The sequence below is a fragment of the Thermobia domestica genome, chromosome 13 (assembly GCF_964235325.1).
Source record: "Thermobia domestica chromosome 13, izTheDome1.hap1.1, whole genome shotgun sequence".
NCBI classification, from domain to species: domain Eukaryota; kingdom Metazoa; phylum Arthropoda; class Insecta; order Zygentoma; family Lepismatidae; genus Thermobia; species Thermobia domestica.
In genome coordinates this window covers 121422540-121436160 of record NC_137466.1, presented here as the reverse complement: position 1 = coordinate 121436160, position 13621 = coordinate 121422540, and the positions used below count along the sequence as shown (strand labels likewise).

General features: G+C 35.1%; 1 protein-coding gene across 3 annotated transcripts in view; it reads right to left on the bottom strand.

Annotated features, from left to right (window-relative positions):
• Window positions 1–13621, bottom strand: part of Hr3 (nuclear hormone receptor 3 ROR-beta) — a 671278-nt gene that overhangs the window by 310051 nt on the left and 347606 nt on the right. The gene's annotated exons all lie outside the window — the stretch shown is intronic.

Below are 13621 nucleotides of genomic sequence, written 5' to 3'. Positions count from 1 at the left end.
CCGTTCAAGGAGGGCCCATTTTAAGACAAAATTTTCTTACTCTATATATGATACGAACATGAAATTATAAATGAAGCATCAAGCAGGTTCACTACACTACATAAACAAAACGTCACACAAAAGGTCAATAACACAAAAATGAGTCGTGGGCCCATTTCAGTAAAAAATGTCTACTATTAGGGCTCTACAAATAATATTTATTTGTATGGTTTTAAGATTTGTCAATATTGTACCTTTAATTAATTTGTCATGTATGGAACGGACCCAGGGGCGTAACTAACGGCCCCGCAGACTTTACTGTGCGGGAGGGCCCACAGGCTCTGGGGGGCCATAAAGAGTAAGATGGAAAGGGAGGTCCAAGAATTAGAAAAAAAATTGTAGGGGGCCCAAATACGCGTATTAATGCTTCCCCCCGAAAAACATCTAAGTTACGGCGCTGCTTAGACTCCCCAATTTTTGAGTGACAAAAATAATTTAAGCTATTATTTATATATTTTGGAAGTTTATAATAAACTTATGATATACCTATCATAGTCTGGTTTCTCCCCCCCCCCCCCCCCCAGTTTTTACCTTTTAGACTCGCCACTGAGAAAACTTATTTAAACAAAGCAGGAATATGTAATTGGTAGCGTTTATGCTTCGCAATCACCAGGTTCTAGTTTCGAACGCGGTGGCCAGCCATTCTGACAGGATTTTCCTCAGTTCTAGCAGGCAAATTCAGGAGCGTAGCTTTTAAATATAAGGCTCTGGCCAACCACGATGAATGTTAACGATTTCAGTGTAATTTGGCCCCGCAGCTGTATCACTAAGTTTAAATAAATAAATAAATAAATGATTGTTTTCCTCGAATATTCGTGGAATATGGTTTTATGCTCACTACCCCGCCTTCGATCCTTGGTGAGTTATAAAGCCTCAGACAAGAGCCGAATAGTAATTCGGGTCTTATTTCAAGCTATAGATTCCGTCTTACTGCTGAAAGTTCCAATGAATTAGTGAATATACCTTATTCAAATAATCGTTATGATAACTAGCTGTTATCCGAATAATATTTCCAATAATTATTCGTTATCCGAATAAATAATCGAATAACGAAGTATTCGAAATATAATAACACTAGTTTGAATAGTCGAATATCAGTTCATCTGAATTTTAACAGCACCAGCTTTAGCAAAATTCATTACATACAGTAAATTCAATAAACTGGCTCCTGCTTACTAACACTGGAAATTCTCTTTACTGAGCAAGTGCGTTTATATAATAAATACTCTGATTACGCATTATTTATCGTAAGTTAAAAAAAAAAAAAAAAAAAAAACGCAATGTCATCTAGTTCCAGAGTAGGGCAGGGAGTTTCCCGTACCTTGTAACCCTAAGCCCCAAAGAGAGCACTGCAATAGCAAAGATAGAGGCAGCAGCAGTGTGATGTCACAACGACCTTAAGGGACGTTGAACTCAGAGTTGCCTTATCCTTGGGTTGTATATGCTATGTACACATTTACTACTCTCGACCTTGGAGATTTTTTTTTTTTCAAACGCATAACCTCATTTACACTTTAATTCCAAGCCCGGAAATGAACTCTACGTGTACTTCCGATAGTTGGGTAAGCTGTACTATGGGAAATATACAGAAAAGTTCATCCTGCCACATAACTTTTATTTTTATATTTTTCAATTTATTTAATTAAATTAATAAATACCTTTGTAAAATATAATTTAATCATGCAAATAAGAAAAAACAGTATAATTTTAACGTTCTTCTTCAGTGTTGGGATATGATACATGAGGTAGACTTACAATTTAATCTGTGATTCAACAACTACCCATTTCAAAGTTGTGTTCAGATAATAATAATAATAATAATAATAATAATAATAATAATAATAATAATAATAATAATAATAATATAACCCACGAATCTCTAATAGAAGGACTCGAAAATAATTTAAAACACCACTGTATCCAGACTAAACTTGACTGATTCGAGTGGAATCTGATTTCAACAAAAAGCGAAAAATACACGAGAAGTGGATGATAACTGAATTGGCAGCATTTCCAATAATCAAAGCCCCTTCTTTGATTTAAAAAATAAATAAATAAATAAATAAACTATGGGAAAATTGGAATCATCTATTTATAGTATTAGTGATTAAGATCACTGCGGGTAGGCTAGACCGCCCCTGCCCTTCATTATGACCTTTGCGTTAACTGTTATTGTATTGTCATTTTACACTTCCATAGTACAATATTCTACGAAAGTATCAGATTTTATAAAACAGAGTTTTAGTTTCTTTTCTTGCCTCCTCCCTCCTCTTTTTGCTGAAATTATTACAAGTAAATACGTATCAACTCTATTGGTCTGGCACACTTGCACAGTTCGATTAATCAATCCGGAGGTATGGATAAAAATATTAAAGAATTTTGTGCTATTACTGAATCCATAATAAGTAAGTTGCATAACAACTGTTTTTCTGCCTGTTTTTCTGTATTGATTGTTAGCTCAAATCTGTTACCGAATATTTTTGGGGGGAGGAGTGGTATTTGTGATCTTTTATTATAGAAATATGTGAATTACTTTAAAATTTTAAAACGGATCATGTCCTAAAATTCTTGTTTGTACAATCAATGGTAGAAGTATGTTCATCCACGTTCTTTCGTATATAACATGGGTCGAGATTTCAAATGTTTTATGGATTAAATCGTTTAAACGTTTTAAATGTCTATTTAAAGTAGTCTGACAGTTGTTACTAAAGGTCACAAATGTTTTGCACATCATCTTACCTAAAAATAAATAAGTGGTTAAATATTTAATAAAATAGGAAATATTACAACTGGTAATGGAACAGCGCCAGCGATAGTGGCGTGCTGTTGAACTACACCAAAACTAAACCTAAATGCAATAGTACAGGCAAAGATCTTCAAACAAAATCACTATTTTCACAATATTAAAAATCATAGTTCGTACGGTATTAAAATGAGGAACACGATCGATAACGTGGGCTAAGCGAATGTAACGAAGGCCGTGTCGTGATGTTGACAATGTGGTAGAGTGGCTAATCGGATACGAATGAATTGTGGGATCACTTCTTTTGGGCATAAATTGACGTGAATGTGACAAAGACATGGCAACACCGCAACCATCTCCCTTGCTAACAGCGTGTAAAGGGAACTCGGAGCACCGCCTTCAAACGGAATAAACGCTGTCCCTTAACATAGTCTATAATGCATAGAGATCTCTTTGATGCAGAAATAATTACCTGCAAATTACCAAAACTGAAGTTAAATTGGTTACGCAGTGGCGTAAAGATTGCCCCCCCCCTTTCGGAACCGAACATAAAGGCCCATGGGCTATATGTGGTGATAATGACAACTCATTTTCTTGACTTCGACACTCATGAGGGTGATGTATTTTCACTGGTTATGCTTAGCTAAATTATCGAAAAAAGAGACAGTAAGTATACTTTTGATAACAACTGTAGATTACATTAGGAAAATAAAAAAGTAAATAATTCCATATTTTTCTGCTATCAATAAAAAATTGCCATGTGTGTGTGTGTGTGTGTTTCATAATTGAAAACAGTAGAGAAAAAATGAGTAAGATATATAATTATGCTAAGCGGCATCCGAAATGAAAGTTTCACCTTCCTGTTGGAATTAATAGCGCGGATGCCAACGCTCATAATTTCGCGGTCGTCTGCTTTTCCCTCTCTCTCGCTCTTCTCTTATGCGAGCATTTACGAAATACTCTATAGAAAGCTAAACAACGCTTCTGACCAGTTTCAGTTAGTTATATAAAAGATTACGACGAAGAGGGATAGCATATAGTGAATACAGTAATATTTGTAAACTGTAAATCAAACAGTAAATGATGAAACTGCTGTAGTGATGTCAGTAAGTCAATGTTACTTCCTATTGGACATATGGATAATCTGCGCCTCCAGCTCGTTTAGGCAATGCCTGGAAGAACGGGACCAACTCTTTAATTTTACTGTTTCACGGTTACAACATGGAGGCTAAAAGGTACAAATGATAAATGAAATTGATAGCATGAAAAAAATGTAAGAACTCAGATATATAGGGTGTTTCGAAACAACACCAACAACGTTTGAGAGGTGATTCCGGACACCAAGATAAGACGAAAAGTATAGACCAACCTAGGTGCATAAATCCTTCGTTTCGGAGTTATAGGCTGCCGAAAACATGAAAAAATGAACTTTAAAAGTCCATAGCTCCAAAACTATGGGACCTATCGTAGTCGGGTCAAGACTTCATTTAGGAACTAGTATGTGCCCTATCCAAATATCCATGTTTCAGAATCCTGCGGCACTTCCGCAACTATTATTATAGAAGTAGTTGGTGAGTACTACAAGTTATATGCCTGTAGCCAAACTCCCTCTATAAAAGATGTGTGAGTACCTCAGGATTCTGAAACATGTATTTTTGCATAGCGTACATATTAGTTTCTAAGTGAAGTCTTGACCCAGCTACGGTAAGTCCCATAGTTTTGGAGCTATGGACCTTTAAAGTTCATTTTTTCATGTTTTCGACAGGCTATAACTCCGAAAAGAAGCATTTGTGCACCCAGGTTGGTCTATACTTTTCGTATCTTGGTGTCAGGAATCACCTCCTAAATGTTGTCGGTGTTGTTTTGAAACACCCTGTATATACTCTAGAGCGTGAAAGTAACTCAAACATTCAATTGTACAATTCGGTATTTTTGGGGGATCGGAGGAAGTATGTTTGCGTTTTGTTAATCGTTCATTCTCTTTTCTTCCTACTTCGTCACTTGCGAACAAAGGATTAAAAAAAAAAAGTCAAACACTGCTAGGTACAGGGTCTCGTAAATATAATTGAAGTACAGTGTCGGTTGTCAAATGACTGCAACCACTTGTTGTTAATAATACTCAAGATAGGAGCGACGGGGGTATATACTTTTCCATGGCAAGAAACAGAAGCTCCCTGCTGTATGCTTAATGTTACTGGATGTAGTTGCAACGCTCATGGAATTATGAATATAAACCACTTTCTTTCTTTCTGTTTCATTTATTTATCCATTCATTTTTACTTAAAACTACTTTAACATATCAAAAACGTTTTCATTTCATTTCGTTAACATTTATACGAGATGGTAAAGAATATACATGTGTACAGACAAGCAAATTACAATGTTATGAATTAAACTCAAAATTCTTTAAATTCACAGGTGAAAACAAAATACTGTATCATACTTGTATATACTGCTAAATAAGATATTTTTAATTAAACCATTATCAATTTTTCCCCGCATATACCTATAGATATTGATGTAACAAATTACCAGAGTGAAAAATCAGAAAATGGACAAAAATTGTCTAATTCCTTTGCATCGTCATATAATAGGCAAGCTTGTAATTTCCTTTCTTGTATAAATGTACATGCCATGTTACCACCTTTGTGTGTATAAAAAAAAAAAAAAAAAAAAAAAAAAAAAAAAAAAAAAAAAAAGGCTGCGGAACTATGCTTCCTAAGCCAGCATCGGCGCTTGATATGTTGAAGCTTGCTATAGGTAACTAATGACTCATCTTTCCAATACTAAAGTGAGGCGAGCTTACCATCGGAAAATGTTTTCTGCACGCGTGGTTTAGGCTTCGAGCCTGCTAGGAACTATACGTTGGCAAATATCTCGTAGTCGAACGATTAAAAAAAAAGAAAAAGAAAGAAAGAAAAAAGAAATAGAAAAGAAAAAGAAATACGCACTTAATCAGGAATCTGTGTTGCTATCATCTTCCAAAATCAAACATTTAAAAATTCTGAAGAAAGGAAAGAATATCGAAATATGCAAACTCTTACAATATCCAAACCGAAATATAAATTATAATCCATGAAAACATACTTTCGACTATATTCTACTTCGAGCTACTCATAAATTCAGGCCATTTTCACTGAAGAGTGTACTGAAACGCATCTCAGAATGAATGGATTGTGGGAAATGTAAGTTAGAAGAGAATAGATAGTCCACCATACTAACCTATTAGTTCAACTGCGATTAACTATCTGATTTAGAACAACACTTAAAAAAAAAAAAAAAAAAAAAAAAAACTACCATTGTTGACTTTCTTCGAGGCAAATGAATAATGACACTATAGGTTTACGGTCAGTAATGGTGTATTAATTTTATGAAATATAATTATTTTCAAAAAAAAGTTTATTATTCATATAAAACTGAATATTCTACGGAACGAAACTCGAATGACCTACGATGAAACTTTAGTCCCGTGTTCTTCAATGATTGACGCGTGCTTTTTTTTTCTGTTTATGTTTCCATGTTCTATCTCGGTCTGGATATATGCGGTTATTAAACCTGTTGGTATACTTACTTGCCTAGCTGTATTAACTCCAAACAAAATAAAAAGCAGCTAGGTCTTCACACAAGAGAACGTGTGAGCGAATATGAAAAATTCCACCTCCATTCACTACAAAAGAATAATAATAACCAACATGTACATCTCCACTGATTTATTAGTTGGTTTTCATTTGTCTTATGCAATACTAAAGTTATATGGGATGGGATCAGTGCCAGATTTACGTATAAGCTAAACAAGCTTTGAGCATAGGACCCCGCTCTCTTAGGGGGGCAAAAAAAAATTAAAGGAAAAGATTGATTGATTGATTTTGAGTTTTACGTCCCGTTCAGCAGCGAGGCTATATGAGACGTGGACCTACTGATTAACGTGGAATCCGAACCACATGAGCTCCCGCCGGGAATCGAACCCGGGTCTCCCACGCCAAAGGCGCGTACGCTAACCGCTTAGCCACGGAGGAGCTCTAAAGGAAAAGAGAACTGCATGTACAATTTCAAAATATACTATACGATAAAAAACAATAATAATAAACCCTACGTATAACAACAGTAATTTGTGTTGTGTGGGCTCCTATAATGTAAGTAATGGGGCCCCCTTCCGCTAGCATGCTTCCTAAAATATCATTCGTTTGGTCATTTCTATATATTATAGGGTGCCTACATTTTGCATAGACTGGTTGCACAGCTGGACATGTAAAGGGCCTCATTACCTACAATAGCTTAGGGCCTCATCAAACTTAAATCCGGCTCAGAGTGAGATCAACTATTTACATGCGCCGGGAATTGAATTAGGTACAGTCAGCCGATGCATTCACCGGGTAAAGTTACAGCGCGTAGAATAGGCTCTTGGCATCACATTATCATGTCTCCAAAAAGTTTAACTCGAATCGTATGAATTGCCACGTCCCATCAAAATCTCAAATGTGATTTTCGACGCCATTTTTAGACTTTATATATACCTCCCGGATAATAATAATAATAAAATTTAAAAACTCTCACTCATACTTAAAAGAATATAAGCAAAATTAGATAAAATTTTGAATTTCATTTAAACTTGGGTCAATTGGATTCATTCCGCTCTAACCCTTATTATAGTTGAAGCAACATCATTTTAAGGTTGTGAACGCACACTTACAAGAAAGAACAAAAATACTGCACATGATTCGTATGCAATGTCAATAATTTTATTAATTTATTCAGCACTTTTGTGGAAGACGACTCTTGAGAATGCAGACATCAAAGCATTGTATTTTACATAAATACCATGCACGTTTCTGACGTTGCTGCATAATTAATACGGAAACAGTAGCATTTCATTAGTGCTTTTTATTCTTTTGGGATTCATTTTGGTGTGTATATGAATACTTCTTTCTCTCGCTTTTCTAGCGAGTTAAATAATAATAATAATAATAATAATAATAATAATAATAATAATAATAATAATAATAATAATAATAATAATAATAATAATAAAAAGAACAATTTTATGTACCAGTTTAAACGAATTTAATTTCATAGTGCCACTTTCAATAAAGAAAAGGCTCAAAACTGTTATATATAGGAAACTATATAACAAAGACTCATAGGACTCATAGCAAAGACAGACGTGCAACTATTCGGTTAATGATAGAGGCAGTGGAGATTTTACTACTAGGCAACCATAGATGCCCGCTTAGGGGCGCCAGGCTTAGGTCTGCCGAGTTGCTGGTATAAAAACTTAAAATTGATGTATATTAATAAAATAAAACTGGCCAAAGCATTGAATATATGTTAGTGAAACTTGCACAGTATAACAGTTTCATTAATATTTAGTCATTTGGTCTGTTTTGTTTTATTAACACATGTTGATCATTTCCAAAGCTATAATGAAAATATAACGTTCAGTTGATAGTTAAAGAATAGTTATTGTTTCAATTCATCTTCATATTTTATTTTTGTTTACCGTCAACAATTTGCGTGCATCAGGTAAACTAAACTAGAAGGGCTGTGGTAGTTGCCATGCTTTTTTTTTCTCTCTCTCTCTCTCTTTCAAAAAAAAGAAAGAAAGAAAGAAAAGAAAAGAAAGAAAAAGAAAAAAACTCGGCTATGTACAAAACTCATACTACTCGTTTTTTTTTCTTTTTTCTTCCCCAAGGGGCATTAAATTTGTGCTTTGTCTAGGTGGCGAAAATTACTTGGAAATGCTCCTCGATAGAGGCCTGCGCAAATGTGAACATTCGTTTTTGCCGATATATTTTTAATTTATGTTTGGATGGCGGATATCCATGGAAAAGTAAAGAACGATACTTGTTATTTTTCGAAACATCGTCGTTTAAAATGTGATTATCCTGCTGGGGCAAATAACTGCACAAGCAAAATCATGTTTCGCTGGATTTGCTTTCGAGACATTGTAAGAAATATTGAGTGTAAACAGAACAAATGAAGGTTTATGGAAGAACAAATGAAAAAGTTGAGGAGGAACAGTGCGAGTTAAGGAGAGATAAGGGCATAAGAGATGCAAGCAGATTATTAAGGATGATCGGTGAAAGGTTTATTAAAAAGGGGAAACAGATATATGTGGTATTTATTGACCTGGAAAAGGCTTTTGACCGTGTGATTTGTGAATTGCTGTTGGAAGTTCTAAAGAAGGTTGGGTTGGAGTGGAAAGATCAAAAATTCATTAATATATATATATATATATATATATATATATATATATATATATATATATATGAACCAACAAGCAAATGTTAGACTAGGGCAGGAAACGACAGAGGACAGTGCAATTGAAAGGCGGAGTTCAACGGGGAGAATCTGAAGAGAACATCAATAAAATGTTAGGAAATTTGAGGAAGGGCTGTGAAGATAATGGGATGAAAATAAATGTTAGAAAGACAAAAGTCATAGTAACTGGAACGAAGTGGAGATGTCAACTACAGATGTAGGAGATGAGAAAATAGAACAGGTGAGTAGTTTTCGATACCTGGGTAGTATTTTTAGTGTTGGTGCTGTAAGTAGTGATTGTTATTGGTAAGAGGAGAGCAATTTCTACATCAAAAATGAAGAAGATGACGATATGAAGTGTGAACCTGAAATGAAAGCAAGAATAGGAATGACGAAAGAAGCCTTTAGGAGAAAGAAAATACTGTTGTGTGGGACCTTGGATAAAGAGTTGAGAAAAGACTCATAAAATGCTTCGTGTGGAGTATTGTACCTTATGGGTCAGAAACATGGACATTACACAAAAATGACTAAAAACGATTGGAAGTTTTCGAAATGTGAGTGTGGAGAAAAATGGAGAGAATTAGCTGGAGAATGAATGAGAGGGTATTAGGAATGGTGGGGGAGAAAATAACAATTTTAGATATTATTAAGAAGAAAAAGAGAAGTTGGTTGAGACATTGGCTAAGAAGGAATTGTATCATGAGGTACGTGCTAGAGGGTATGGTGGCAAGAAAGGGAGGAATGGTTAGGATACTATTGGCAGCGGAGGATACTACAATTAATGGACGATATCAAAACAGAAAAATCGTACGTGAAGATGAAGAGGTTAGTGGAACACCGTGGAGCATGGATGATTCTCAGCTGCGCTAAGTGACCTGCCAATAATGGTAGAATACCTATGATGATGATGATGATACATGCGATTTAATGTGAATTTGTTTCAAGTAGTTTATTTTCGTTTTTAAAGGATCTTTTATCTCCATTTCACTCTTGCGCTCACACCTTATTGAGTAACAAGTTTTATATATACAGGGTGGACCATTGGTATCTTGATACGCCTTTGTGACTTTTAATCTAATGGACAAAAAACGCTTAAAATTTTTACCATGCAAACATCGAAAGGGGCACATTATTCGACACTCTGTAATACCACAAGATTAATAGTGATGCCACTCCAAGATAAAGTTATATTTTTAAATGGCACTACGGAAGGTGATTACGTATTTCAAACCTACATGTTTAAGGAACCCGTATATTAGATTTGTTATTCAGGGTTCCAAAATAAGGATAATACAAATCACAAACATCGAAAAATAGGTTCTAAGTTTCCACCGAACATATGGATTTGAAATATGTCATAACCAGACGTATTATTATTTGAAAAATGTAGTTCTATGTTAGGTTGGCAACTCCGTTATTCTGATGGTATCGCAATGTTTCCCTGTCGACGTTTGAATGATATGAAATTTCAGCGTTTTTTATTATTTTTTTATCTGTTAGTTTAAAAGTTACAAGGGGGTATCAAGATAAATGGTCTATATTTCTGTGCGTAAAAAGAAAAGATATATATTCGTACTCATTCTTCTAAACACCCTTGTTTAAATTGTTATTATCTTTTTGGGGCAAATAATCGCTTATTGGGGGGGGGGGCGGTGGCTCAGTGGTAGAGCGTTCACCTCCGGTGCTTGGGGTCTCTGGTTCGATCCCAGCTCGCGCCCTGTGGACTTTGTGGTGGACAAACACCGTGCTCGTGGGTTTTCTCGGGGTTCTCCCGTTTCCTCCCACTTTCTTCATTCCACCATTTCACTCATTTCTCATTATCACCGTCTCCTTTAGCCTAACCGGCATAACCGTGGGACGTTAAACTTACAGATTTCATTTCATTTCATTTTCAATCGCTTATTGGGGCCTGTTGTGGGTGTGATTGTGATATTTTATACGCACGCATACCTCTAATTACAGAGAAACGATTTTTACTTTTGCTATTTTTACTTTTCCCATAAACTCTAAAGAGCTCCTTCATGGCGAAGCGGTTAGCGTATGCGCCTTTGGCTTGGGAGACCCGGGTTCGGTTTCCAGTGCATATGGTTAGGATTCTACGTTAATCAGTAGGTCCACTTCTCATATAGCCTCGCTGCTGAACAGAATATTAAAGTCAAAATCAACTGAACCCATAAATTCTAAATAGACTAACGTTGGATTCCCGCTAGAAGCTCTGTAGTTAAAGTAATATAGATCCACGCCTTATACAGCATCGTTACTGAACAACGACCTAAACTCAAGAAGGAAGAAACAAATCTTGCTCTAAACTTGTTCGGATTTTTAGAGAACTTGGGCGGTATGCATTGCTACACTATTCACCAAGAGTAACTTAAAAAAACTAAACATGGCGATCATAAAGGTTAGAAGTAGGTAAGTAGATATCTTCGGATTTCAAGATAACTACTCTCCTCTACCTTGTTCTTGCTTTGGAATAGTACCTAAAGTAAGCTGTATTCCTCGTTAAAATAATAACGTGTCATATATATTTTGTCGCTCATGACTTGAACCGTAACATAATACATGCGGTTATAATATACCTATAATAAACAGACAAGTGAAAATAGCTTCAAATATCACAATAATGTAATTACTAAGTATTTCTTTAATAATCCAGGAGTCCCAAACTTAAAAGATCTAGTTTATTTTCCATGGGTGCCGATCCTGGTGTCCAGGGCCGTCTCTCAAGTTTTCTTGGGGCCGTGTGGAATTAGATATCTTTGCTTGGGTTTCTAACAACGCAACACATACTTCAACCCCCCCCCCGAAATTTAAGGCGGGAATCGGCGCCATTGCATTTACTCCATTTCTCACCCAAACGATTCCAATGTGTGTTAGGAAAAAAAAAAAAAACATTTTCTCTACTCCTTCATTGGAAGAACACAGGTCTGGGGAAAGAACTTGAAAACGAAAATAACTCTTTACATACCACAACCAATCACTGAAACATCAAGAAATACTTTTTTTTTAAAGTATCCCCGGGATATAATACAGTATAGTTTTCATTTAAATATTTCCCCATCTTTAAAATCTGCAGTTCTGCCAAGGTATTCGTGAGTCACTGAAACCTGTTTGTCCTCAAGGTCACTTTCATACATTGCTTAGGTCGTGCAACTACAGTAGTATATATGTACTTTTGGTATGTTGCACAAAATATTGGATTTATTAATACTATGGGAAAAAGAATTGTACGAAGAATACGAAATGCAAGGACGTAGTCATATATATATATTCTCCCTTATAGAAAATAGTATTTGACAACGTATAAATAATCGATTATTACTTAATAATTATGCTCATATTCTAGCTAATTATACATTTTGTTCAGGATTGCATTCTTGTAAACAAATAATTTTTCACAAACCCATCTTATGTTAGCCAAATATCTTTTAATATGCAATGCGCTACTGTTCACAACATTATTTCTAAACACGTCATAAGATTTGTTCTATTAAATAGCGAACTTAATAATAAAAGTTGTTTCATTACTAGCTACTTACATATCAAAATAATAAATATAGTCCTCTATTTTAAATATATCTGTTTTCTTGCACGTATTGCGTTATATACTTTTGTTTGCAATTGTAGGACATTGATATAAAAGTAAAAACTTCCTCGATGTTATATGGTTAGCATATGTGCTTTTGTTGTGGCAGACCAGAGTTCGATTCCTACTTGGAGCTCACGTTTTTCGAATTCCACGCTATAAGTGATAATTTCATGAAACAGCAAGTAAACATTGTTTATCAATTAATGAAATGGAGTCCTCGTTGGTCTAATAGCTAGTGTGGTACCTTTTGTGCACGGGATCCTGCGGGTTCGATTCCCAGTGGAAGTACACTCATGTGCAAAATTATTGTTGCGTATCTATAACTGTCTTCTTGTAAGAATACAATTTCATAATGATTTTGCAGGATACTTTTAATACTGATACTATGTATACAATCGGGAAATGTATATTTGTGGTAAATTTCATAGCAGAATAGTTATAAATACGAAAATTAGAATGAGTAAAACAAAATGTCGCTAAATGGACAAAGAAAGTTTTATTTTCGTTTTTTCTTTCTTTTTTTTCTTATTTACTGCTCTTTTGACATGGAATTTGCCACACACATGTCTTTAACGATTATACAGATACTAACATTATAAGAAATACCGGGCGAATTTGTTATCAAACTATATTCCTACAACAACATATTTATAGACATGCGACAATAATTTTGGACATGAGTGTACATATTGAATGCATTACGGTGATTTGAATTCCACTTTAAATTCATATAGGCTCGATGATGAAAAAGGTGGCTAAATGACAATGCACAAACGAACAATAAATCGAATGTTAAAAGAGGGCACGATGGCTTAACGATAGAACGTTAACTTCTAGCATGAAGAGTCCATGATTTGATCTCAGTCCCTATGAATTGGTAGTGGACATCACGTCCATGGGTGTTCTGTTCTTCAATTTTATTTGAAAATGGTGTTTTAAAAGCACAACCTTCAAGTAGGAATTGATCCTGGGTAGCATTGTAAAATATTATG